Source organism: Anolis sagrei, chromosome 6 (genome assembly GCF_037176765.1).
Source record: "Anolis sagrei isolate rAnoSag1 chromosome 6, rAnoSag1.mat, whole genome shotgun sequence".
NCBI classification, from domain to species: domain Eukaryota; kingdom Metazoa; phylum Chordata; class Lepidosauria; order Squamata; family Dactyloidae; genus Anolis; species Anolis sagrei.
Window position 1 is genome coordinate 76,628,874 of NC_090026.1, and position 25,489 is coordinate 76,654,362.

The window sequence follows — 25,489 nt, forward strand, 5'->3', positions numbered from 1 at the left end:
CAAAATCAACAGTTCGTTACCTCTCTTCTATGTTGTTGTTGTTGTTGTTGTTGTTTATTCGTTCAGTCGTTTCTGACTCTTTGTGACCTTATGGACCAGCCAACGCCAGAGCTCCCTGTTGGCCATCACTACCCCCAGCTCTTTCAAGGTCAAGCCAGTCACTTAAATGACAACATCCAATCATCTTGCCCTTGGTTGGCCCCTCTTCCTTTTTCCTTCCATTTTCCCCAGCATCATTATCTTCTCCAATCTTTCCTGTCTTCTCATTATGTGGCCAAAGTACTTCATCTTTGCCTCTAATATCCTTCCCTCCAGTGAGCAGTTGGGCTTTATTTCCTGGAATATGGACTGGTTTGATCTTCTTGCAGTCCAAGAGACTCTCAGAATTTTCCTCCAGCACCACAGTTCAAAAGCGTCTATCTTCCTTCACTCAGCCTTCTTTATGTCCAGCTCTCACATCCATAGATTACTACGGGGAATATCACTGCTTTAACTATGCAGATCTTCATTGCTAATGTGATGTTTCTACTCTTAACTATTTTATTGAGATTGGTCATGCTCTCCTCCCAAGAAGTAAACATCTTCTGATTTCCTGGCTGTGATCTGCATCTGCAGTAATCTTCACACCTAAAAATACAAAGTCTGTCACTGTCTCCATGTTTTCTTCCTCTATTAGCCAGTTATCAATTAGTTTGGTTGCCAACATCTTTGGGTTTTTTTTTATGTTTAACTGCAACCTAGCTTTTGCACTTTCTTGGTTTTTTATGTTTAACTGCAAGTAGTCCATCTTTTGCATAAATGATGTTTCCAAATGTGGATGATGGGACAGTTTGTTCCGATCTGCCAAACATGTTTTCCCATTGGCTATGTTGGCTAGGGCTGATGGGATTTCCAATCGATAAACAGCAGGAAGACTGCATGTTCTCAACTGACAAAGACTTTTTGGAATTGTACTTCTTAGTTGATGTTGGAAAATTCATGGTTTGGGCTGTTAACTCCCAGACTGGTTGCTATAGTGGCTGAAGGATTCTGTGGGATTATAATCCAAAAAAAGTTTTCCTCCTTAGTTCTATTTTATTGTGGAAAAATCTTGCTCAGCTCCTTAATGTTCCACCTGGTTTTGCATGAGCACTTGGATGAGGTCTGTCATTCAGCAGCAGAAAATGACATACTTCCTGAATTTTGTTTACTTACGGAGATCCAAGATGGCTTACAAGAAGTTAAAGTCTCATTTTAGAACCATTTAAATAATAATAATAATACCAAATCTTAAAGTTTATTTATTATTTATTATTATTTACTTTGCTTATATACCGCTGTTCTCAGCCCGGGGGCGACTCACAGCGGTGTACAACATAGAAAGAACAAGGTTCAAAATTCAAGACACAATATAAAATAATCCACAATCCAGCATTAACAAAAACCATCATCATCAAAAAGTATCATCATTACTGCGAAAGCCATTCCGCGTCGTCTCATCGTCCAAACCACAATCCAGTATCATTTTCCGTTGTTCCATTCCTATAGTCATTACCAATCATTGCACTTCTTGTTCGAACGCCTTCTTGAACAACCAAGTCTTTAATTTCCTGCAGAATATCATCAGGGAAGGAGCCAGTCTGATGTCCACGGGAAGGGTGTTCCACAGCCGAGGAGCCACCACTGAGAAGGCCCTATCTCTCGTCCCCGCCAGCCATGCCTGTGAAGCAGGCGGGATCGAGAGCAGGGCCTCCCCGGAAGATCTCAAAGTCCTGGTGGGCCCGTAGGCCGAGATGCGGTCGGATAGGTATCTTGGGCCGGAACCGTTTAAGGCTTTATAGGCCAACGCCAGCACCTTGAATTGAGCTTGGTAGCAAATCAGCAGCCAGTGGAGCTGGTACAACAAGGGGGTTGTATGCTCCCTGCGTCCCGCTCCTGTTAGTATCATGGCTGCCGCACGTTGGACCAATTAATTTCCGGGCCATCTTCAAAGGCAACCCCACGTAGAGAGCGTTGCAGTAGTCTAAACGGGATGTGACCAGAGCGTGGACTACCGTGACCAAGTTTGAGCCAGTTTGTATAGAGAATTAAGGTTTTCCCAGTTATCATCGTCTTTATAATTCCCATCCTAACTCTAATCTTCTAATGTTCAGTTCCTCCATCTCATATGATCTGGTCATTATCACATGTTGGTTTTAAACTGTTTAAAAACTTAAGGACTAAAACACTTTTTAAAATCTGAGATATTGAACATGTGGAACTCACCCAGTGCACACTGTCCTGCTTTGGCTAATGTAGAAGATGAGCAGTGTAAGGTGACCTCACCTCTGAGGATGCTTGCCATAGATGCAGGCGAAACGTCAGGAGAAATGCCTCTAGAACATGGCCATATAGCCCGAAAAAACCCACAAGAACTGAGTGATTCCAGCCATGAAAGCCTTCGACAATACAGTGTAAGGTGAATTCTCCAGTAGCGGCTGAAGTGTTTTATGGAGATTTGGGATCTCATATCCAGAAGGATATACAGTATCAACTACAAAGTCACCCACAAGCCAAGCTGCCCCACAAACAATTCCCTTCAACATCCCTCCAGTATCCAAAGGCACCACTGCATAGCATTGGGAGATGAGATTTACACACATTGAATGCACTGTTGTTACTTTGACAAATAAGATAATCCCTTGGAGCAACTTCCTGCAAAATCATTTTGGTATGTTTTCCACTGACCTTAGAAGTAGGTATAGGAGTTGAGGAGTTCTCCTACCTTTGCTTGTGGGGAAAATGACTTCTGTGAAAAATCATAGGAGAGGCTTTCATTATTATTATTTTTAAATCCGAGCTTCCCATTATGCTAAACATAAAATCTAAATTCTGTAGTTGTAATAAATTGTAGCAGCTAAATTTGATTTTAATTGTCCTTTAATGTAAATGCCTTTCCTTGTTTTTGGATTTTATTTTTTTCCACCACAAAAGGCAATCATGGTGACTAAGAGTAATCAAGTATAAAGAAGAAAATCTTGATTAAAGCATAACTTAATGATGTTGTCAAGCTGCCGGGGTGTTGCAGAATTTTTAATGTCACAGATCAATCAAACAGTTCAAAATCACAATTAAATTAAAAAAAAGTTGGAGGCAGAGTTAGTCATACTTAACCACTGAAATCATTAGGAGTTATGTGATTAATCTGGCCTCCTTCTCAGTATGACTAACTCTGAATTCAACCATAGATTCCCTTGTTATACTTAGCAATTCTAACCATTAAGGCTGTAAGTGGCTTACAGCAGTGATTTCCAAACTAGTCTTCTAGGAGTTTTGGACTTCAACTCCCAGAAGCATCAACTGCCTTGGCCAATGCTTACAGATTCTGGGACCTGAAGTCCAAAGGTCCTGAAATACCAGGTTTTGGGATACAGTGGCTTAGAGCCTGGCTCTCTGATGGACTGCTTGTATAGGTTGAAATATACTCGATTATTAGGCTCAGCAGGAAGGGTCCATAGGACTTCTTGTCATACTTTCAGTAGATGACTTTCTCTTGCATTGCTCCCAAACTCTTGAATATCTTCCCTTTGGAATTCCAAACTGATCTCTATTTTCTCCAGACCTGGCAAAAGAAGCAAGATGAATCTTGTTTTTTAAGTTTTTACTAAAAAAAAAAAAAAAAACCTAGGCCTGAACCCAATGGATTGGTTGAACTAGAGCAGAACTACTGAAGCAATGGAACTTATATAAATGATGACTTACAAAATCAAAAAGAGGAAGGGAGAATGTGACAATAACTTTAATCGGTTTTTGTTTAAGTATGTGGACTTATAAAGTTTGGTTCAGGTTGAGTGTAACAATGGGATTTATGACTTACTGCCTTGTGGAGATGAAACGTAAATGTTTTACATGTAGAACAGCATTAGGTTCTTGTCTCACCCACTGATTAGCTGCAGGAGCCCTCCTCCCCATTTAAGGACTTTTGGAAATCAGGGATATCAGAGAAATCTTTGACTATACTGCTGTAACATGAACAGACAATGCCATCATTTGCCAAGACCTCTAGAGTCCTGTCTGCAGAGACTGGGCAACTATAAGATGCATTGGGAGGGATTTTGATCCTTTCATGAGGGCAGTAGAAAATTCTGATCTTCACAACATACAAAAAACCTTACAATGGTGTACTTTGCATTTAAACTGCCAATTTTTATTTCATGTCAGGAGCAATTTGAGAAACTGCAACTCGCTTCTGGTGTGAGAGAATTGGCCATCTGCAAGGACGTAAACCAGGGGACGCCAGGATGTTTCTGATGTTTCACTATCCTTGTGGGAGGCTTCTCTCATATTGCCGCATGGGGAGCTGGAGGTGCCAGAGGGAGCTCAACTCGCTTTCTCTGGATTCGAACCACTGACCTGTTGGTCAACAGTTCTGCCGGCACAAGAGTTTAACCCATTGCACCACCAGGGGCTCCATACACTGCCATAAGTCACAAAGACAGGGGTCCTTAACCCTTTTCATTCCACTGACCCCTTTGCCAGTCAGGTGAAAACTCCAGACCTCTTCTCAGATTGTATAAGCAGATAGTTTTATGGCGCTCAACATCATGTCACACAACAGTTTGTACGCAACAGGGCTGTGATCGTGTGTGATCTAGCATAGAGTAGAGGCTTCTGTAATTTCAAAGTGTGGATGAGTGCAAGCAGTTCCTTGAGATATGCAACTGTAATGTGATATGAAATGGATAGTACTCTAATTGATTGCATACATTCATAAGTTAAGGAAATGCTAGATTTCAATTAGAGGTCAGAGAAAATAAGGATAATACATTTTTTTCAATTCAAGTTCATGGACCCTCTGATATTTTTGTCCATGTACCCCTGGTTAAGAACCCCTGCATTAAGTGGATGTCAGCCATTGTGTTTTTATGTAATTTCTTTATCTTAAAGAAATGTTAATAAACAAAACAACAACCCCCTCCTCCTAAACAATTTAAATCTAATAACATAAAATGCAGAAATCTATTTTGTGTGATACTGCAAGGCACGATGCAGTAAACAGTGGCAGCAAATCAAAATGAATAATCCCAACGCTTACAATAAGGCTTTAAATATTTTTATTGCTAAAACAGCAAGAGCAAACGTAATAGCAGATAAAATGCCACAGACCATTTCTGTTCCCTCCTTCTTCCCCACCATCAACTCAACAGCTCTATAATTAATAATAATAACTTCTATAATTATTGAAAGCACAAATATTGCTGACAATAGTAGAAAAGAAAAAGAAAAACCATTTGAAAAGGAATGCCCAAAAGTAAGTCTCATTGTGTTTTTGGAATATACTTTAGTAAAGATGATCAGGATGGCATGATCTCTTACTTGGTGAAGGCATATTCATTTTTTTATGACAGCATATCAGAGTCTTTTCAACTTGGTCTGTGTTTCAATTTCTGTCTTTAAATCTAACATCCAGTCCTTGGCACTAAGATACCCACCGAAGTTTATTCAAGGAAGCATGATGCCAACAGTGAAAGACAGATTTGAAATTTTGACTCCTCAGCAGTCAGCACAGGTATATGCCATTTATTCAGAATTGGTTCGGGCAAGTGTGCAAGTCGTGTTTTTTCATTGTGATCATCAGAGTGCTTCAGGTATTATGACCATTTAACACTCACTACTGACACAAGATTTTCCAGAAGCAGCTAAGAGAGGAATAAAAATGGTGCCTCCACGTGGCATTTAATATAATATTATATTATGTGTAATACCCATGGCCACAGTCAAGATTTCCTATTATGTTTACTCAGAAGTAATCCCTGTTTAGCAAGTTCTGCTTTCTCCCTACATCCGGTGCTATGACCGTATCACATGATGCAAGTAAAAATACTGCATCATGGTATGAGCACCTTCTGTGGTGAATTATCATATGATACTGTCACTCTGCAGTTGTTGTCCCATGGGAGATAGCTTAAAAACACTTCTTTTTTTCTAACTAAAAATACCTATTAATGAGCTTCTTGCCCAGCAATGATTTTCTATGCAAAAGTTCAACTACTTCTTTAATCTGTTTTTGGGTGGTCAGGGAAGGTCTAGTGCAGGGGTCCTCAAACTAAAGCCTGGGGGCCGGATACGGCCCTCCAAAGTCAGTTACCTGGCCCACACTCAGGGGCAACTTAAGTCTGAAAAGACTTAAAAGCACAGAACAACAACAACAATCCTATATCATCAGCCAAAAGCAGGCCCACACTTCCCACTGAAATACTAATAATTTTATATTTGCTAAAATTGTTCTTCATTTCAATTATTGTATTGTTTTAAAGTTTCATGTATCCGGAGTCTGGAACATGTTCCCTGTGAATATAGAGTTGGACCATACAGTGGATGTGTGCTTAGGAATTCATTCATATTTTTTTCAAATTATAATCTGGCCCTCTAACAGTTTGAGAGACTGTGACCTGCCCCCCTGTTTAAAAAGTTTGAGGACCCTTGGTCTAGTGGGTGTGCTTAGCATGGGGAGGCATAACGAAATGAATGGTAGTGGTGATTCTCATAGGGTGGCTTCAAAACCTGTCCTTTTCCTTTGAGGCTCAGCGACTGGAAGTTCAGGGTGGATGGGACTGATTGGCACTACAGGTGACGTATCCCAGGCAGCTCATGCTCCTTTGCTGGGATCTGATTAAACTTTGGGGAAACAGCAGTGGTACATTGCTATATACAGTGCACCCTCGCTACTTCTAAATATTCATATAAAATAAATATATTATAAATAAATATATACATTACAACGGGGCTGAGAAAGGGAGGCTGGTGTGCGGGCCGGGACTCCCACTGCCAGTTTCGCTTGCCCTCCTGTGACTTGGAGCACTTGTGCGGCAGCTCCTTCTCTCGGCCCATCCCGAGGGTGCCTCCCTGGCCTCCGCAGATCCCAGCAGAGCCTCTGGAGCCACACAGGCAGCAGCTATAACAGTATAATGCCATGGTGTGTTAGATTTGTTTTTGTGCTTGTGTGTGCATGCCAAACAATGAAAAGAAGCAGGGATAATGTCTTGGGGTAGTGGACAAGAAATCCAAAATATTGTGTGTGACAGATTTAATATAAACTGATGCTATAGCTCCACAATGGTTCAAAAGATGTCATAAGAAAGAAAGCAATATTGCTTTAATAACATTTTACAGTCAATACAATTATAGTGAGAAGGAGGGTTTGTGCAGTAAGGCTCATCTTTCCTTCTTATTCCTTAAAGCAGCTTCTTCCCTTTTACATTATTTCATCACTATCAAATTTGCAAACTGGCTCTTAGTCAGTTTCTGTTCCTTAAGAGGCAAAGCTTTCATGACCCCATTGACACAGATCTCAACTAATACAGATCACAATCTTTCTATGCACAGTTGCTGTGGCTAGTTCATCACCAGGTCGCTAGGTTTCTGTACTGCTTCTTGGACCCAAAGCTTGCCTCTGGGCTGTCCTCAAAGCCCTACCAACTTGGTGTAACCAGCTAGAATTTGTCGTCTGGTAATAGAACACAGAATTACCTTCATGTCACCATGGCAGAAAAGACTTTGTGGAAGATACAGTTAGTCTAAATATAGATACTTTCCACAAGCGATATGTGTATGTCATTATCTAGATATAAACATCTGGATACAAACTGTACCTGCCACACATTGCTGTGGCCAACCTTCCTCTCTCTCTCTCTCTCTCCTTCTTTCTTTCTCTCCTTCCTTTCCTCCTTCTTTCCTTCCTTCCCTCTCTTTCTTTCCCTTCTTCTTTCTTCCTTCTCTACCTGTTTCTTTTCTCCCTTTCTTTGCTCTTTGGTTCCATCCTTCCTTGTCTCGTTCCTTCCCTGCTTCCCTCCCTCTTTCTTTTGTTCCTTCTCTCCTTCCTTCCCTCTTTCTCTTTTTTCCTTCTCTTCTTCCTTCCTTCTCTACCTTTCTTTCCTTCTCTCCTTCCCTCTCTCCCTCCCTCCTTCTCTCCTTCCTTCCTTCCTTCCTTCCTTTCTTCCTTCCCCCTTTCTGTGTATGTGTTTTGTGTGTGTGTATATGTGTGTATATATTTCTGTATATGTTTCTGTATGTGTGTATTTGTCCAGTGGTTTTTGAGTTATGTTAATCCCACAAACAAGCACTATATTTTTATTTATATAGTAATCTGTATATGTGTATATATGTGTGTTTGTGTTTATATGTGGTTTTGCGCATGAGTTGTAATGGGGTTTTTTTTGCTTTTAAAGTCTCTTCTGCTGTGTTTTTCAATGTTTTATGAGTGATGGTCACTCGTTGGACTGATAGGTGTATTGTGTCCAAATTTAATGTGTATTTTTCCAGTGGTTTTTGAGTTATGTTAATCCCACAAACAAACATTACATTTTATTTATATAGGTATCTGCAATCCTATGTTGTCAATGGGCCTTACCATTAGGAAAACCTGAATAAGGTTGTACCTGTCACATACAAAGTAACCGAGAGCACAGAAGAAGTGGCCTCTTTCATCACTAGTGTATGATTTAGCTAAATAAGAACCCCCCCCCCCATTTATTTCTTAAACTTACAGAAGTGATACTGGCTTGGTCATTAATCAATTAAAACTCACTTGGAGTCATTACACCTTTTAAAAAGTATGATCACTGGACTCCTTGGTACACTACAACCCTTGTATCCATGGAATCAGTATGTGCAGTTTCATTTCTCAGTGGTTTTGCTTATTCACTGAGCCTCCTGTACAAATAGGGTTTATTATTATCCATGGTTTCATGTATCCGCACAGTCTGGAACATGTTCCTGTGAATATAGAGTTGGACCATACAGTGAATGCTTAGTAAACTGGAACTCTCAAGTAACCGGCAAAAACGTATTGACTGCCATAATTGCATATTGCATTCACAAAGCTGGTTTTATAATACAGCAACACCATGTTACATTAAGTTAAGTTTGTCTTTATTTGCTTTTAATTACTGTATTTCAATATTCATATGAAGTCAGAGAGTTTATGGTATTTATTTATTTATTTATTTACTTACTTCGCTTATATACCACTTTTCTCACCCCGGCAGGGGACTCAAAGCGATTCCCAACACAATTACGGTAAAATTCAATGCCTCACATTCAGAAACCTAACATAATAACATACAATTATCAATTATATCATAAAACATGACATCATTTAACATTAAAACTTGGAATTAAAAACATATCAATATAAACAATTAAAATTACACAATCCAACAATTGTAGTCATATCATATCTGTTGCACATAATCCCTGATCATTCCTTGTACTACTCACTGCCCAAAGCCTTGTCTTTACCCTTTTTATGAAGACTAGGAGGGAGGTACAATATGGTACAGTATGGAATATAGTATTAGTTAGGCCAGTTTTAATAGTAACTCTCAAGAAACTGGAAACTACATTAGTCCAACATCTACCAATCCCCATGGTTGCTGGCATACTGAGAGTCTTCAGCATTTTACAAAAGTAATTCAACCAAGCATATTATGAATCAGTGAAAATTTCCTATTTGCCCCCATCAGTTCAGGTAATGGAAGGAGTCTGCTCTCAAAGCCCCATTTATCTTGACGACCTCTGCAGAATTATTCTTGTTATGGTTGTTAAATGAAAATGAACTTGGTCATTATATTTAACTTGGCCGTTGACTCCCCTCAGAAGGCCCATTGTTGGTCTGTCATTTTCCCTCTGTGCACTTTGGATGCTTATGAAAGGCTCTGAGTGCTCAATAGATATTAAGTATTATAATCTGTTAAGTACTCGGCAGCGTTGTTAATAAACAATTGACTCTTGATATAAATCATCTACTAGTGATGATATCCATTACTGCAAGACCAAATAATATGACAACTATCATCATAATGATTAAAAACTATTGCATAGAGTATGCTTTTGTTCTTGAGGTTCAGATAAGGTCAAGGACCTTCCTATCCTCCATTATAAATGTCCACCAACCCATTTATTTGAAGGAATAAGTGTTGATTTAAGAAAAACCAGTGCTAACTGATCAATTATCCATGTCTAACTAGTCAGTTTATCATATCTATATAGAACGTATTAGTTTTGTGACAACTGAATAGTTCTATTTGCATACAATATATTACTGGTTTTAAGGGAATTGCACTGTTTGGCAGTACACTTCACATCTACATTCTAATGATAATCGAAATCCCAAATGTTTAGGACCTTGATACAAGAAAGAGAGTCTGATGAATTTATGGTTCAGATGTGATCAGGTATCTTCCTGTTGTCCATTTGAATCCCCCCCCCCCAGATGATATTTGATGTGAAATGTTGATTTAGTTTAAACTGGTAAACTGGCTGGGATTTCTGGGAGTTGTAGGCCAAAACACCTGGGGACCCACAGGTTGAGAACCACTGGTTTAAGTCATTGTTCCATGTGCTGGGCAGCAGTAAATTTCATTGATTAGCCCTTAGGACATAAAACAGTACCAAACCAAACATCAAGGCTTGATAAGATTTGATTTCACTCTATATAGTAAATTAAATAAAATGCTTATAAACAATACAGTAAATAAATATGATAAAACTATATATATCTCCTTATCACCCCAACAATTTACCCCAATCAGTTCTCATGGCTTTTTAGACAGGCCTTTGAGCTTGTGTAATTTATGGTCAGATTTGAGGACTTAGCAATTACTTCAACCTTGTATTTTAGATTGCTAATTGTAGACAGCCAGTCATATTCACAGATTTTACTGTGTTTCATGAATTTTATAATTTTATTAGATGGGGTTTTATGTGTGTTCGTTGTTTTATAGACTTACATTGTTGTTTTATATGCTTATGTATTGTTGTTTTATGTGCAGCACTTGAAGCTGGGAATACTTGTATGTCATGTATGTACATAATGAGATACCTTGGAGATATCTCCAAGTCTGAACACAAAATTCATGTATATTCCATAGACACGTTACACACCCACAGTTGAAAATAATTTTTAAAAAATGCTAAATAGGGTGCATAAATCGGAGTTGCTTGAAGGCACAGAACAACAGCAAACAACACTCCTCCATGCACACAAACACACACACGCACACGCACACTACTAAACACTTTAAAACTAGAAGTGAATTATTAGCTACTTCAGGCTCTGGCATTTAAGCATCTATATTATCATTCTTAAGAGCAGAGACCTTATTTATGCACCTTACCTAAGAATATGTTTATGAGCAGTGGTGGTTGTGTGCCATCAACTTGTTTCCATTCCACCTTATGGTGATTCTAATCATAGGGTTTGCTTTTTGTTTTGCCTTTGGTGTGCTTTGAAGCAGAGAAATTGTGACTTACAAACAGAAAGCTAAAAAAAATATAAGACATTCTTATATGGTGTATTCACCTGTTTCTTTCTTGATAGAAAGGTTTGTCCTGTAGGTTGAAAAATCTGGGACAAAAGAAAAATCTCCTTGCTTTGGCTAAGTGTCATCTTAGGTAAAGGTAAAAATAGTCCCCTGACATTAAGTCCAGTCATGTCTGACTCTGGGGTGTGGTGCTCATCTCCATTTCTAAGCCGAAGAGCCAGCGTTGTCCGTAGACACCTCCAAGGTCATGTGGCCGGCATGACTGCATGGAGCGCCGTTACCTTCCCGCCGGAGCGGTACCTATTGATCTACTCACATTTGCATGTTTTCGAACTGCTAGGTTGGCAGAAGCTAGGGCTGACAGCGGAAGCTCACGCCGCTCCCCGGAATCGAACCTGCGACCTTTCGATCAACAAGCTCAGCAGCTCAGTGCTTTAACCCACTGTGCCACCGGGGGCTCCACAAGTGTCATCTTAATCAACCAGTAAATCACATTGTGTCCAAAAGAGAACGCTGCTTTTATATCTTTGGCACAAGAGAAAATCAAGCCATATTGAAATGGCATTTTAATGCCTATAGGTTTATCAAGTTATACTGAATGTTTGGTATTTCTTGCTATCATATGACAATGCTGGCAATCGCCGAAAACATTTGTGAATGTTTCAAAAACACAAAATATAACAGTGAATGGGGACCATCTCCTAAATATGATTATCAGCATTCACTTGTATATGTTCAAGGAATGGTGAAGGGCATATGCTTGGAGACATTCATAAAATTAATTTGTGAGCCTCGCCATTCATCTGCCTATGTTGACATCCTCCAAATTCAGGAGATGTCTATCCAACAACTCAAAAACAAATGCTTTCCAGCATTTGTGTTCATCGTGCAGGAAATGGGATCTCAAGTCTCTTACACACTCCCATCTTCTAATCCAGGTTCTCTGTCAAATCTCTTTTGAAATATGCACACTGAGGAAATTGCTTTCTTTGAGTACAGATTTTAAAATGTATCACCTTATTTACATTTATATTGTCCAGAGTGTGCACTTCCTCCCATTCAATGCTCTCCCTATTTCCTAGTGTGTAAAAGAGCCCCCACATCACTGTTATTGCTAATGCATTTCACAGTGGTCCTATTTCCACAGGATACTTGTACTGTAATGCTATAGATGTTCTTTACCATATAAGGATTTCTATAACAAGAGTCAGGCGACCAACATTTCCTTCATTTCGTAATCAGCTTAGCAATAGTTTTTAAACAAATGAGTGTGATCCATAACTGTCACATAGAAATGGGCTGGTCATTTCCACTTAACTTCAGAAGCTTAAATTTCCTACACAGATATGCTGAAATATATTCCTTTGACACCAACGTCATGTATGACTCAAGTGGGATTCACTGAGGAGAAAAAAGTATTTTATTTATTAAATTCATAGCTCTCAGAAATGACCTTAGAGTACCATACACCTTTCCTTTCTTTTCCAGAACTATCAGAATTTGGTCATTGTTGATAATAGCAAACAAATCTTGAAACTTTCCCTCCATATGTTGGGCTTCCGGGGGTCGTGGTGGTATCATTTGAATCAGCTCTAAGAGTTTCGGGTTGTTGAATGAGGTGGCATCATTGCATAAACTTCTTGGAAATGTGTTGTTCATGCAGCGTTGCTATCTTTGCATCTGGCAATAGAACAAGAAATCTGGAAGTCCTCCACAACTGGTTTCATATTGTGGATGTGTGCCTTCAAGTTGGCTGTTGACTTGTGGTGACCCCCATGAATTTCATAGGGTTTTCTTAGACAAGGTGTGCATGTATAGATCAGTGGTTCCCAACCTTTTTTTTTTTTACCAGAGACCACTTTGACCAGGGACCGCTCTCCAACATTAGTACCAAAAGAGTTACAAATCAGTTTTTGGTAATTTTTGATTCAGTTTGGTTATTTGGGGTTCTGATTCAGAAAATTGCATTGGATAGACCACATCAGCTTTAGTTTATGACACAGAACATATGCCATCCAGTAATCACAATCGGCTCACCCACAGAAAAACCATATTTAATAATCTGGAGCTGATGTGATCCATCTAATACAATTTTCTGAATCAGCACCCTAATAACCCCAGGACACTATGAAGACACTAAGGCTTCTGAGTGCCACATGGAATGGCTCCGCTCAGGGGGAGGGAAGAGGAGCAAAAGCAACAGGCAGGAGGCTTCTTGTTGCACCTTTCATGGATAGTCAGCCTCTCACTTCACGACATCCCCGTTGCCTCACTCTAGTTGCAATGGTGTAGTAACGGTGAGGCTGCGGACCATATTTTAGTTCTTGGGGGTGATAGGTTGAGAACAACGGGTAGAGAGAGAGAGAGAGAGAGGCAGGGTCAAGAAATCTTATTAGAAATGGCCTGGAACTGACTTCTGTTGGTTATCCCCAACCACAATGGCTTCCCTGAACCAACTGTTGAATTTTGAGTCAATGGCTGTGCTCCTTTTGGGTATGGCAATAGGATACAGGGTCTGGTATTGATTCTTGTAGTTCTGCTTTTCAGACAAAATTGTTATTTACTTGGAGAAAGTTTAGTCTTGACCCAGGTTCCTTTCGTATTTATTGTAGGTTGCCAGATAGAGAAGGAACAAAATGCCAGAAGTATCTTTAAGAAAATGGTGAATGTAAAAGCTCTTGGCAAGGCCTTTAATCTACATTGCAACTGTTCAGAAGGCTAATCAGTGTCTATTGGAAAGCTTAAAAGGTATACTTGAAAAGAGAGACTAAAAATTCAGCATTTTACATGGCTCCATTAATGGTATTTGACAGGAAGCTAAACAAACTCCCGTCATGTATTACTAATTTATAACAATGCACAAATAGTGTGGAGAACCAATTGCTTACAATCAATAGAAATTTAATGACCTGTAGAAGGGAAAATAAAACATTATGCCAACATATAGAAGGTACTGATGAAGTATATTAAGGCAACAGGCAAGAAAAACAAAATTAGGGAGGAATCCATATGCATCTTTTATGATAAAATTTACCCATCCAGAGAGGAACATGTATTGTCCATTAATAACCTCAGCCACATAACAATCTAATTAGAGTCTTCTTCACCTAATACCTGGTTGAGATAAATATACCTCCCTTTAATCCCTTTTGCTTTTACTTTTATTCATGTTTATTTATTTCAGTTTATTCACTTCTATCTCCTTTAGGTTCAAGACAGTTTATAATATATATGATAATACCGGTTGATTATTCCTATCTGAAATGTTTAGGACCCAAAATGTTCTGTATTTTTGGGGGGGAGGGGGTGAATTTTGAAATATTTGCATATATGTAATGAAATATCTTGGAAATAGAACTCCTAGTCTGTACCCAAAATTCATTTATGTTTCTCATACACATTCTATACATATTCTGAAGATAATTTTAAAGTGTATATTTTGAATAATTTTGTGTATGAAAAAGTTTGCATACATTTGAACCATTAAAAAGCAAAGATGTCACTAGCATACCACCCCACTGTTAAAACAGCTCCATTGGCTGCCTATGTGTTTCCGGGCCCAATTCAAAGTGCAGATCATCACCTACAAAGCTCTGGTTTGAGTCCAGCCTATTTGTGTGGCAATGTCTCCCCTCATGAACCTGTTTGGGTCCTGAGATCTGCCGGGGAGGCCCTTCTCACGGTCCCCCCTCAGTCACAAACACGGCTGGTAGAAATGAGGGAAAAGGCCTTCTCGGTGGTGGCCCTCCAGCTCTGGAATGCCCTCCCTAAGGAGATAAGGCTACCTCCCATGCATAAGATTTTCAGGAAGGAACTGAAAACGTGGCTCTGGAAGCAGGCTTTTGACAATGGCTAATTGTAATCTAATTGGTGGAGGACTCTAAATGCAGAAATTTTAACTGGATCTTATCGCTTTCACCGACTAAAGCAGGTCCTGGGATGTTTTAACTGTATTATTATTATTATTATTATTATTATTATTATCTATATAAAAATGCTCTGTTTGTTGTGAGTGACATCATAACTCAAAATCCCCTGGACAAATTTGTACACAAGATACCTAATCCAAGGAGTGACCATCACTCAAAAATTGATTTTGTCATTGGGAGTTGTAGTTACTGGGATTTATAGTTAATCTACAATCAAAGAGCATTCTGAACTCCACCAGAGATGAAATTGAACCAAACTTGGCACACAGGACTCCCATAACCAACAGAAAACACTGGAAGGGTTTGGTGGGCATTGACCTTGAGTTTTGGAGTTGTAGTTCACCAGAGAGCACTGTGGACTCAAACAATGAAGGATCTAGACCAAACTTGGCACGAATATACCATATACCCAATTATGAACACAGATGGTGTTTGGGGGAAATAGACCTTGACATTTGGGAGTTGTAGTTACTGGGATTTATAATTCACCTACAATCAAAGAGCATATTGCATTTTCTGGTGGTCTTTGCCATCCCAACCCCCAGGTTCAAAAATGCTGCCTTAACGCCATCCAGTCAAACTCCCTTCACCAGTGCAAGAAAACATAAAGCCCTCCTAATAAAGCCATCCAGTCATAGATTTAGATAGATATATATGATTCACACACACACACACATGTATATGACAGACATAGTATCATAGATTTGAAAGATACCCCTAAAGAAGGACAAATATTCGTTGCATGTTCCAGAGTAGGCAAACCAGACAATCTCTACATCAACACTGACAAAGAAACAAGAAATACTGTCTACCCACAAGTATAAAGAAATATTAGAAACCAACGCTTTCTCATTCCTTTATTTTCCAGGTCACCAGACTGGGCAACAGCAACGCCTGGCAGAGGACGGCTAGTATGATATAATTATTACCTATTTTATTTATGGATGATGTTTTTTGAGTTATGTCGAACATGTTTTGGTGATTTGTTTTTCTTTCATATCACATTTTGTTTCATTTGTTATTTGATTTAATTTATAAATTGTTATGTGCTTATTATTATTTTATATTGTTTTTCCTAAGTTCTAAGCTGCTCCGAGTCTCATTGAGGAGAGACAGCCTCTATAACCTATTTATCCCTATTTATATAAATATAAAATGACTTTTGCCAGGAGAAACAAAACTGTTTAGGGATGTGATGTGGAGCAAAGGATTGGCTACCATGGAAAGAGTTGATTACCATCCTTTCTCTGATTGTAAAAGAAAGGATTTGCAAAATTACCAGTTCAATGACATTGACATATCTACACTGTAGAATTAATGTTGTTTGATACCAGCATTAAGGGCTCAAAGGTATTAAATTGTGGGATTTGTAGTTTGATCTTTAGCTTTCTCTGCCAAAGAATGCTGGTGTCTCACCAAACTACACATCTCAGGATTCCATAACATCAAGCCGCAACAGTTAAAACGGTACTAAACTGTATTAATTCTACAACATAGATATACTAATTGTACAGCTGTTCCATCTATTTTTCCTTAAAAAATTGCCACATGGGAAAAAAAGTTGTGCCTAAAACCTTGGAGGGTTACAAATAGTAGACATTGCTCTAAAAGTCTAACTCCTCTTCCATAAAATTAGAATGAATCAGAGCAATTGCAGGACAAACATAATCTCTAAAAGCATTCTCTGTTCCAAACTCATTGCAAACCATAATTATCAGAAAGATATGGCAATCATTTCCATTTCATTTCAGAGGCCGCCATTTGAAATGACCGCAATTCTCAGTGTAATTCTGAAATGCTGAGAAAGTTAAATTTCAACAAGCAAACAGGGAACTGTGCTTTTGTTGTGCAAATTGTCCTATCCCATCCATTAATTTTAATAATGAATCCAGTAGCTTTATAAAAAATGAACCACACAGATATTTGGAGAAAACATACTTCAAGCAAAGATCGGTTCCATGAATCCAAGATTACTGCCCAATATAACATCCAGAATAGGACATCCTTGGAAAGTTACTTCTGCAGACTACATCTCTCAGATTATTTTAACCATCACAACCAGCAATCATGCTGACTAGAAAACCCAGGGATTGCAGTCCAAAAAGGTAACTTTTCAAGACAGGACAATGCCTCCATGATAAAGAGGGCTAGAGGTAATCATGTTAGAATGTATTCATAACTCGATTTCACACATAGATCCAGATTTAAGATAAATGTAATTAATGCAGACAGAAAAAATGTGTTACAGTGGGCCCTGTGTAACTGCTAGGGTTTGTTTCGAGAACCCCCCATGGATACCACAATCTGTGGATGCTCAAGTCTCTTTATATACAAATGTAGGAAAACAGTGCCCCATACATCAAATGTCAAAAGCAAAGTTAGCCTTGTGGAATTTTTTTCCTTTGGAATATTTTCAAACTGTGGGTGGTGGCTTCCATGGATGCACAATCCATAGATATGGAAGGTTGAACGTACAGGCAGTCCCCGAGTTATGAACAAGAGAGGTTCTGTAGGTATGTTCTTAAGATGAATTTGCATATAGGTCACAATAGGTACATTTTCAAGTGGAACACCAGCCATATCTATCTGTCTGTCTGTCTGTCTGTCTATCTAAGCTTTGGGTAGCACAGGAAAGAATTAACATCTGTAGCGTTTGTTTTGCTATCTGTGCCCCTGTTGAGAAGATTTCACCTCACTTTCTGTCCCTGTAATAATTGGATTTTGAAAAATATGGTTTGTTATGGAAACAAGGATTGGTGATAAAGCTTCAGTGGATAATCTTTTCCCCATGATAATTCTTTCAATTCTTTCCCCATGATAATTCTTTCAATTTCCCTTCCAAGGGGTAGATTTCTCTCACTTCTTGTTGTCTCACCTCATTCTTAACTATGAGTCATTTGTAAGTCAGATGTTGTAACTTTGTCGTGGTACAAATTAGCTAGAGTTTAGAAAAGCCACTCTTTTGGACAAGATGCCCACCCAAGGTAAGACATTCTGGGAGTTGTAATTCAAAACAAGAATTATTCTGAGCTCAGAGTTTTGTTCATTCATGGATATCCGCTGTGATTCTGAGTAGAGGACTGGTGCAAAATGTTTTGCTGCCAGGGACAAAGCAGGAAATAAGCTCCCAACTACAAGGGTTAAAAAACAAGAAGTCCAACTTCCCCCTTGTAGTAACAGAATAACAACAACAACAACAACAACAACAACACTTTATTTATACCCCCCCCCCCACCATCTCGGGGCAGCTTACATAAGCAATAAGCAAATAAAACAATACACTATATATATATATATATATATATATATATATATATATATATATCGTAACAATTTCTTGCCATTTCCTGGCCCATCCACACCCAATACCTGCTGCCTAAGGCAGTTATCTGATGGCTGGGTAAAATGCCAGCCCTGCTCCAAGACTAAAAAGACAGGCCACCAGTTGTTTTGCTGCTTTCTCTAGACCATTGTGTTGCTTATTATAAAGAGACAGATTTTTAGGACCATATTATCCATTTCTACCTTGAAACCAAACTAGAAACGAGAGAGACTGTTGGGAAAAATAATTTCTTGACCTGCCCTCCAAAACTGCATTATGTGGCTTAATTAGCTCATATGGTATGAGGTATGTCTAACACCATCTGCAGTCGGGATCTTGGTAATAATAAAGGTTAACGATTCGATGCAAACCTTTAAACTAACACAGTTAATGCCAAGTGCTGTAGCTAATTCACAGAGATGGCATGTCTTGTTTTGTGTAAAACATTCAGTGTTGGGAAGCACCTTAAACTGCTTTTTTATTGGCCTGTAAACAGCAGACTCCAGCTTTTGTTAATTTTCTGATGGAACCTCACAATTTTCCTAGGATATAATAATGACAGGCTGATGGGCGTCTGAAATATAAACAGGATGAATTTTGGAGAGAATTGGAGGAGATTTAGAATATTTATTCAGGTTCTGCTTTGCTTTGGATTGCCAACATGTAAAATAAAAACTGGGTCTATGGAGTTGGCCTTGAGACCCTTGTCATTAAAAATAATTTGACCACAAAAATACTGAGATTAACTTTTGTTCACTTGGGCCCCATCTGCAATACACGGAACTAGATTATATTGTAGAGATTCCATCTAAGACCATGGATAAGGATGTCTGTGCCCGGTGAGCTTCTGGCAAACCAGACCAGCCAGGATTGAGGAGAAGCACTCCAAGTTGAAGGCAAAGCTACAGAGGTGTATTGCAATTTGGCCAAATAGGATATAAGTTCAAGTGATATGCTTCAAAAGGTACAAGCACAAATTCATTAAGCAACACAAGATATTTTATGCAATTCTGGCAGCTCAGACTTCCCACTCCCTCCCCTGATTGACTGAAAAGCAGGGGTGGTCAGAATCCACATAGGGATTGGCTGAACGTTCCCTTGCCATCACAGCCAGAAGGAGGAGATCCCTGTGCTGGAAAGGAGAACAGCTGATGGTTGGTCAGTTCAAAGACCCAGTCCATTGCAGAGACACCTATGTGGAGGGTGTGAAACAAAGGGAAGTGGTGACATGGATATGCAAGTGATCTTTTGATTAACTTTAGTGTCCAGCTCCATGGATAAAAAAGGTGCAAGACCCAAAAGACAAAGAGTGACAATATTAAACAATTGGGGGCTTGGCTGCCTATTCAGAAGATTAATGTATTCATGTTTGTTTAGCCTTCTCTTCCATGGGGCTGATTTCTAGTAATGACCAAACAGGAAAACATCTTAAGCTCATCTTGGTAACAGAAAGGTTCATCTGGTTCACATCTGTACACAAAGGGTTTGAATTTATCTGGCTTGGGAGGGTGCTAGAAAAATCTATTGTTAATTGTGTAGCAATCTCGGTTCTCGGGAACTTATGCAAATAGGATATGGGGACATTGGATGCCTTCAGGATACATTTGATACAAGTTTATACATTTAGAAATTGATACTGTAGACAAGCAATATATTTATTAAAGGGTTTAGATTCTTAAGGAGCCTCTAGTAGCTTTAACATTTTGAAACTTTGAAACCGTGGAAAATGTTTTTAAAATAAAGAAAAATAATATTTCTTGCTTGAAGTCCTCTCATTGTTCTTAAACTTTTGGAGAGGAGACTGCCGTGGCTCAGGAACAAAATGGCAGCATAGACTTATATAATCCAGTTCAATCTGCATTTATGAGTCTACACTGATCATTATAATCCAGTTCAAATTGCATTATATGGCAGTGTAAATGGAGCCTTACAGCACTCAATTCACTGAGGATAGGGATGCAGCACACTTGTAAAAGTAGGGGGGAAACACAATAAAAATCCCCCTTTTTACCTGGGAGAATAACTCTCTAATAATCTCTAGGTCCTCCAGTGTGATCCTATGGTCAACTTCTGGTATAATTGGATTGTGTAGAATTGTGTTGGAGGATCTACAAATGTCTAGAAGAATGTTATCTCTAAAAGTCTCTAGGTCAAGCATGGCTGTAGGAAGATCATACAGTTGCAGTGGAGGACCTTGAGAATCCTAGAGACAGCATAATGAAATCTATGAATAATCAAATTTCCAAAAGTAAAACCTGCAAATGTGGAGGGCCAGCTATATTTAATTTTGTGAGACCATGGTTATGAGTAATAAAAAAGTACAAGATTTAGTAGTGTTTAATTTGGAAAAATAATTAAGTTGTTACTATTGGTCATGGGTGGCTTCCAATCTTCAACGTACCTTGCTCCCAAGCATTAATTCATAGCATATAAGCAAGCACTATAAAAGAGTCATACAAAGGAAAGAACTCAAGGAGATGAGTTATAAGCAGAGCAGACAGAAGTTGTTAAAAACAAAGCATGTAGAGGAAAGTTTAGAAATATTCACTGAGTTTACAGATAACCAATACTAAGACAGGGACAAATCCCAGGACAAATTAGGGAATTTGTGGAACACAAAATAAAAAAGTTGATAAAGTAAGTCAATGATTATACAGTAAATCATGTCATATGTAATGGAATGAAAAGTAAGTGTAAGACACATTATGGAAAGCACAGGTTCATTCTAGAACCAGTGCAAAGAGGTGGTATGAGTATTTGTTATATCTCTGGAGACCAGGTTTGAATCTCCACTCAGCTATGGAAACCTTCAGGGTGACCTTCCACAAGATACACTCTGGCAGTCTCAGAGGAAGAAAGAAAACTCTGGGATTGGATAGCTGTAGTGTTGCCAGAAAAGAACTTGAAGGCACACAACAATCACTTGCTCATTGTAGAGCAGATGCACATTTGTGTTTGTCAGACATGTTTACGAACACTTGTTGAATTCATTTTGTATATACATGACAGTCACAAAAAGCATAATCTCCAACATTTCACAAATGAAAACCAGGACACAAGTGGCCCAGCAACATCAGTATGTGGTCAAGCTGGCAAACAATATAGACGAGGAAAATCAGACAAACTAGGAGAGACTGAGTAGTTTGCTTTTGCATTCTGCCCTTCCTCTCCCCCACCCATCTGCGCACATTATTTTTGCACTTTGAACTTAGTTTGCAACAATGGAACAAAGCTGAAACAAAGAGGGACAGAGGAGAGAAAAATGGACATTTAATAATTAGCAGAAAAGTGGGATTATAGAGGATCTTTCATTTATGTATACAGTGGCTAGCTTGCTGCTGCTGGCTACTTCCATTGTACTTGCATATCCAGTAGTACCTTTATTGCCATTTCTGGTTATCCACCCTCTCCCCTTACCTTGACTAATACATGAAATCGACCTATACATGAGTATATGTGGCAAATAAAGTAACATTATTTTAAGCATCAGTAGGGGGTTAAAGGTAAAGGTAAAGGTAGTCCCCTGACATTAAGTCCAGTCATGTCTGACTCTGGAATGTGGTGCTCATCTCCATTTCTAAGCCGGGGAGCCAGCGTTGTCCATAGATACCTCCAAGGTCTTGTGGCCGGCATGACTGCATGAAGCGCCATTACCTTCCCGGCGGAGCGGTATCTATTGATCTCACATTCGCATGTTTTCGAACTGCTAGGTTGGCAAAAGCTAGGGCTGACAGCGGAAGCTCACGCTGCTTCCTGGAATTGAACCTGCGACCTTTCGATCAACAAGCTCAGCAGCTCAGTGCTTTAACCCACTGCACCACCAGGGGCTCCTATCAGTAGGGAGAGGGACTGGAAATTAGGCTTGAGCATGGAACCGCTTTTAACTGTTTCCTTCGGCCAATCCGGCTTCTTCAGTTTGTTGAGGTGCTCATAATGGCAAAGGCCCAACCCTGACGTATTCCCCTCCAAAATGGGATCACATGGCAGCCTATCTCTGCTCCTCCTCCCCTATTCGGCATCACAATTTAGTTTTTTAGATTTTCCTTTATTTGCTTGTTTTTTTTTTTTTAATTTAGTAAGACTGACTGGGAGTTGGGTACATGCGGGACAGTATTTGGGGCAGTGGTTCTCAACCTGTGGGTCCCCAGGTGTTTTGGCCTACAACTCCCAGAAATCCCAGCCAATTTACCAGCTGTTAGGATTTCTGGGAGTTGAAGGCCAAAACATCTGGGGACCCACAGGTTGAGAACCACTGATTTCGGGGCTTGGAAGACTCGCCCTTTCAGGTTTTTTCCTCCTTTCCTTCCTCTCCTTTAAATCCATCTAAAAATTATTATTATTATTATTATTATTATTATTATTATTATTATTATTAATCCCAGAAAACAAAAACAAAACCTTCATTCTCTAAAAACTACTACTACCTAGTTACCTCTCCTCTAAAGTAGAAAGTAGAAACAGTTTTAAGGAAGCATTAAACCTGAAGCAGAAAAGAGATTGAAGCATGCCCACTCCACACAGGGCCTGCAGTAGAGAAAAAAGAGGGGTTTTTAAAGGAAGCCCAGGGAGGATAGCTCTAGGTCAGGGGTCCTCAAACTAAGGCCTGGGGGCCAGAAATGGCCCTTCAAGGTCGTTTACCCAGCCCTCGCTCAGAGTCAACCTAAGTCTGAAACGATTTGAAAGCACACAACAACAAAAATAATCCTATCTCATCCGCCAAAAGCAGTCCCACACTGCCCATTGAAATACTAATAAGTTTATATTTGTTACAATTGTTCATCATTTTAATAATTGTATTGTTTTAAAATGTTTTTTGCACTACAAATAAGATATGTGCAGTGTGCATAGGAATTCAAATTTTGTTTTGTTTTTTACAAATTATAATCCGGCCCTTCAACAGTTTGAGGGACTGTGATCTGGCCCTCTGTTTAAAAAGTTTGAGGACCTCTGCTCTAGGTCATTGCTCTTGCTTCCCTCCATAAAATGCCTTGGAAAGCTGTGTGAGGTGCTACAGGGAGAAAAAGCACATGCCTGCCTGCAGCACCGCTCCTCTAGAGTAGAAACAGCATTAACAAAGCATTAAACCCAGTCTCCTCTACAAACAGAAGGTAAAGGATTGCAGAAAGTGTGGTATCTTAACTCTGATGCTTTTAATCTAGGTTTTAATGAAGGGTGTGGCTCTCCTCTGGGGAGCCACACCCCAATAATGGGCTGAATAGGGTGATTTCTTAATATCATTGCTGACTGTGCCGTCGCGCCTGGGGCTATAGAGAAAGAGGCATGGACGTGACTGCTTTCCCCAGGGGATTGCTTTCTTGCCCTCCTTTAGGGAAACTGGAACTCCCAAGGACCAGAACACAACAGTTAACTCAAAATGATGTTTATTGTTAACAGTTCTCTTTCTTTGACACAAACTTTATGTTTCAACTGGGAAAAGATACTTTATAAACTCTAAGTCCAGGGTCCTAGGAGTAACAAGCTGAGAAGCTTTTCCTGTTCCCTCTCTCTCAATGGCTATGGATGCCGGAGCAAACCACAACCCCAGTTCAGTGGCCTAAGCTGAAGGACAAGACCTTCCTATGGTGCCACAGAACCGGTGTGAGGGCGCCTGAAGTCTTCACATGTTCGTTCAGGGGGTTTGAACATAAAGAATAAGACTCAGGGGTAAAACTTAAGAACTGGTAGTAAAAAATGCCTTGACCAGGGGCTTTTGGGCCAAGCTTTTGGACACGTCCATCCAATGAGTCTTTTACTGAGGTAAAAAAGGTGAGGGAGAAACCTTCCCTTTCTCCCTTGGAAAGGGCGGAGCCTAAACAACTGAACTGGGGAAACAAACCAATTGGTGAACAACAACAATAAATTGACAGCTATAGTAACCAATGAAATTTAACTATACATGTACAAGGTAGACAGAAATAAAATGGCAGTTTAAAATCCTGCAACTAACAGTTCTAAGTATATGAGGCGCCACACGCGCCGTCACACTGACAGCCAGGCTCCCTGGAAGGAAAAGAAAGGAAAGGGTCCCTTCTTCGTTGTTGACAGCCAGGCTCCCTTGAACCAAAAAAAAGGAAACTCCCAGGAAGGGTGCTTTTTTAACTTTGTTGCTGACACTCAGCCTCCCTTGAAGGAAAAAAGGAAAGGCTCCCAGGAACAGAAATGGGAGCCTAGTAAGCTCCCCATTCCTGCCAATGGGCCAGATCTAGCCATATTTATTTGGCTACAGACTGAAAATTGTTATTTGGCTACCCACCTGTTTTTGGGAGGCGTGCAAAAATGGATATGGGGCTCTACGGTATCTATCCATCAGAAATGGATTGGGGTTCACGAGCCTACTGAAAATGGTTTTGCTTATGTGGCAACTGGGAAGAGGGAAAACTCTCTGCACAGGCCACAAACCAATTGATTGCTAGTCCGAACCATGCTATCTTCACATGCAAAATATGCCGGACTTTAATAGCCCATAATTTCAGTCAATTTCCTTTGTTTGGTTTGTAGGATATATAGAAAGACATGATGGGCATTAGTCATATGGATGCAGAAGCAAATTTGATTATGATGGTCAGAATAAATATCCCTAGAAATGGAAATAAGAGCTGCACTTGATTAAAGAAGGAAACCAAGTATAGCCGGGTTGCTTTGAAGCTTAGAAAGGAGACTGGGTTTTTAATGGCTTTTCTTTTGTGAAAAATGTGCATATTCATCTGATAGTGGAATGAGTCATTTAAAAGATGCAAAGCTTTGGGGCAGATATTGTTGTTGACACAATGGGAATGTACTTCGACGTAAGCTCCACGGATTCAGTCCGGCTTTATTCTTTGCAGCCTTAATTAGTATGTGCTAATTTTCTTTGTTAAATGTACTTCTTTATTGTAATCATTTGTTGCCTACCCCACCTTCAACCCCCAAGATTGCAAATATTATTTTCTTAAATTTTTAAAAAGTAATAAGTACTT

General features: G+C 39.4%; 1 long non-coding RNA gene across 2 annotated transcripts in view; it reads left to right on the forward strand.

The window, feature by feature from the left end:
- The window catches only part of LOC137097273 (uncharacterized), a 145,140-nt gene that overhangs the window by 20,739 nt on the left and 98,912 nt on the right, over nt 1-25,489 (forward strand). For both annotated transcript variants that reach the window (XR_010910104.1, XR_010910105.1), the window contains exon 2: nt 16,080-16,122. This is a non-coding gene — a long non-coding RNA (uncharacterized lncRNA). The remainder of the gene's footprint in view (nt 1-16,079; nt 16,123-25,489) is intronic.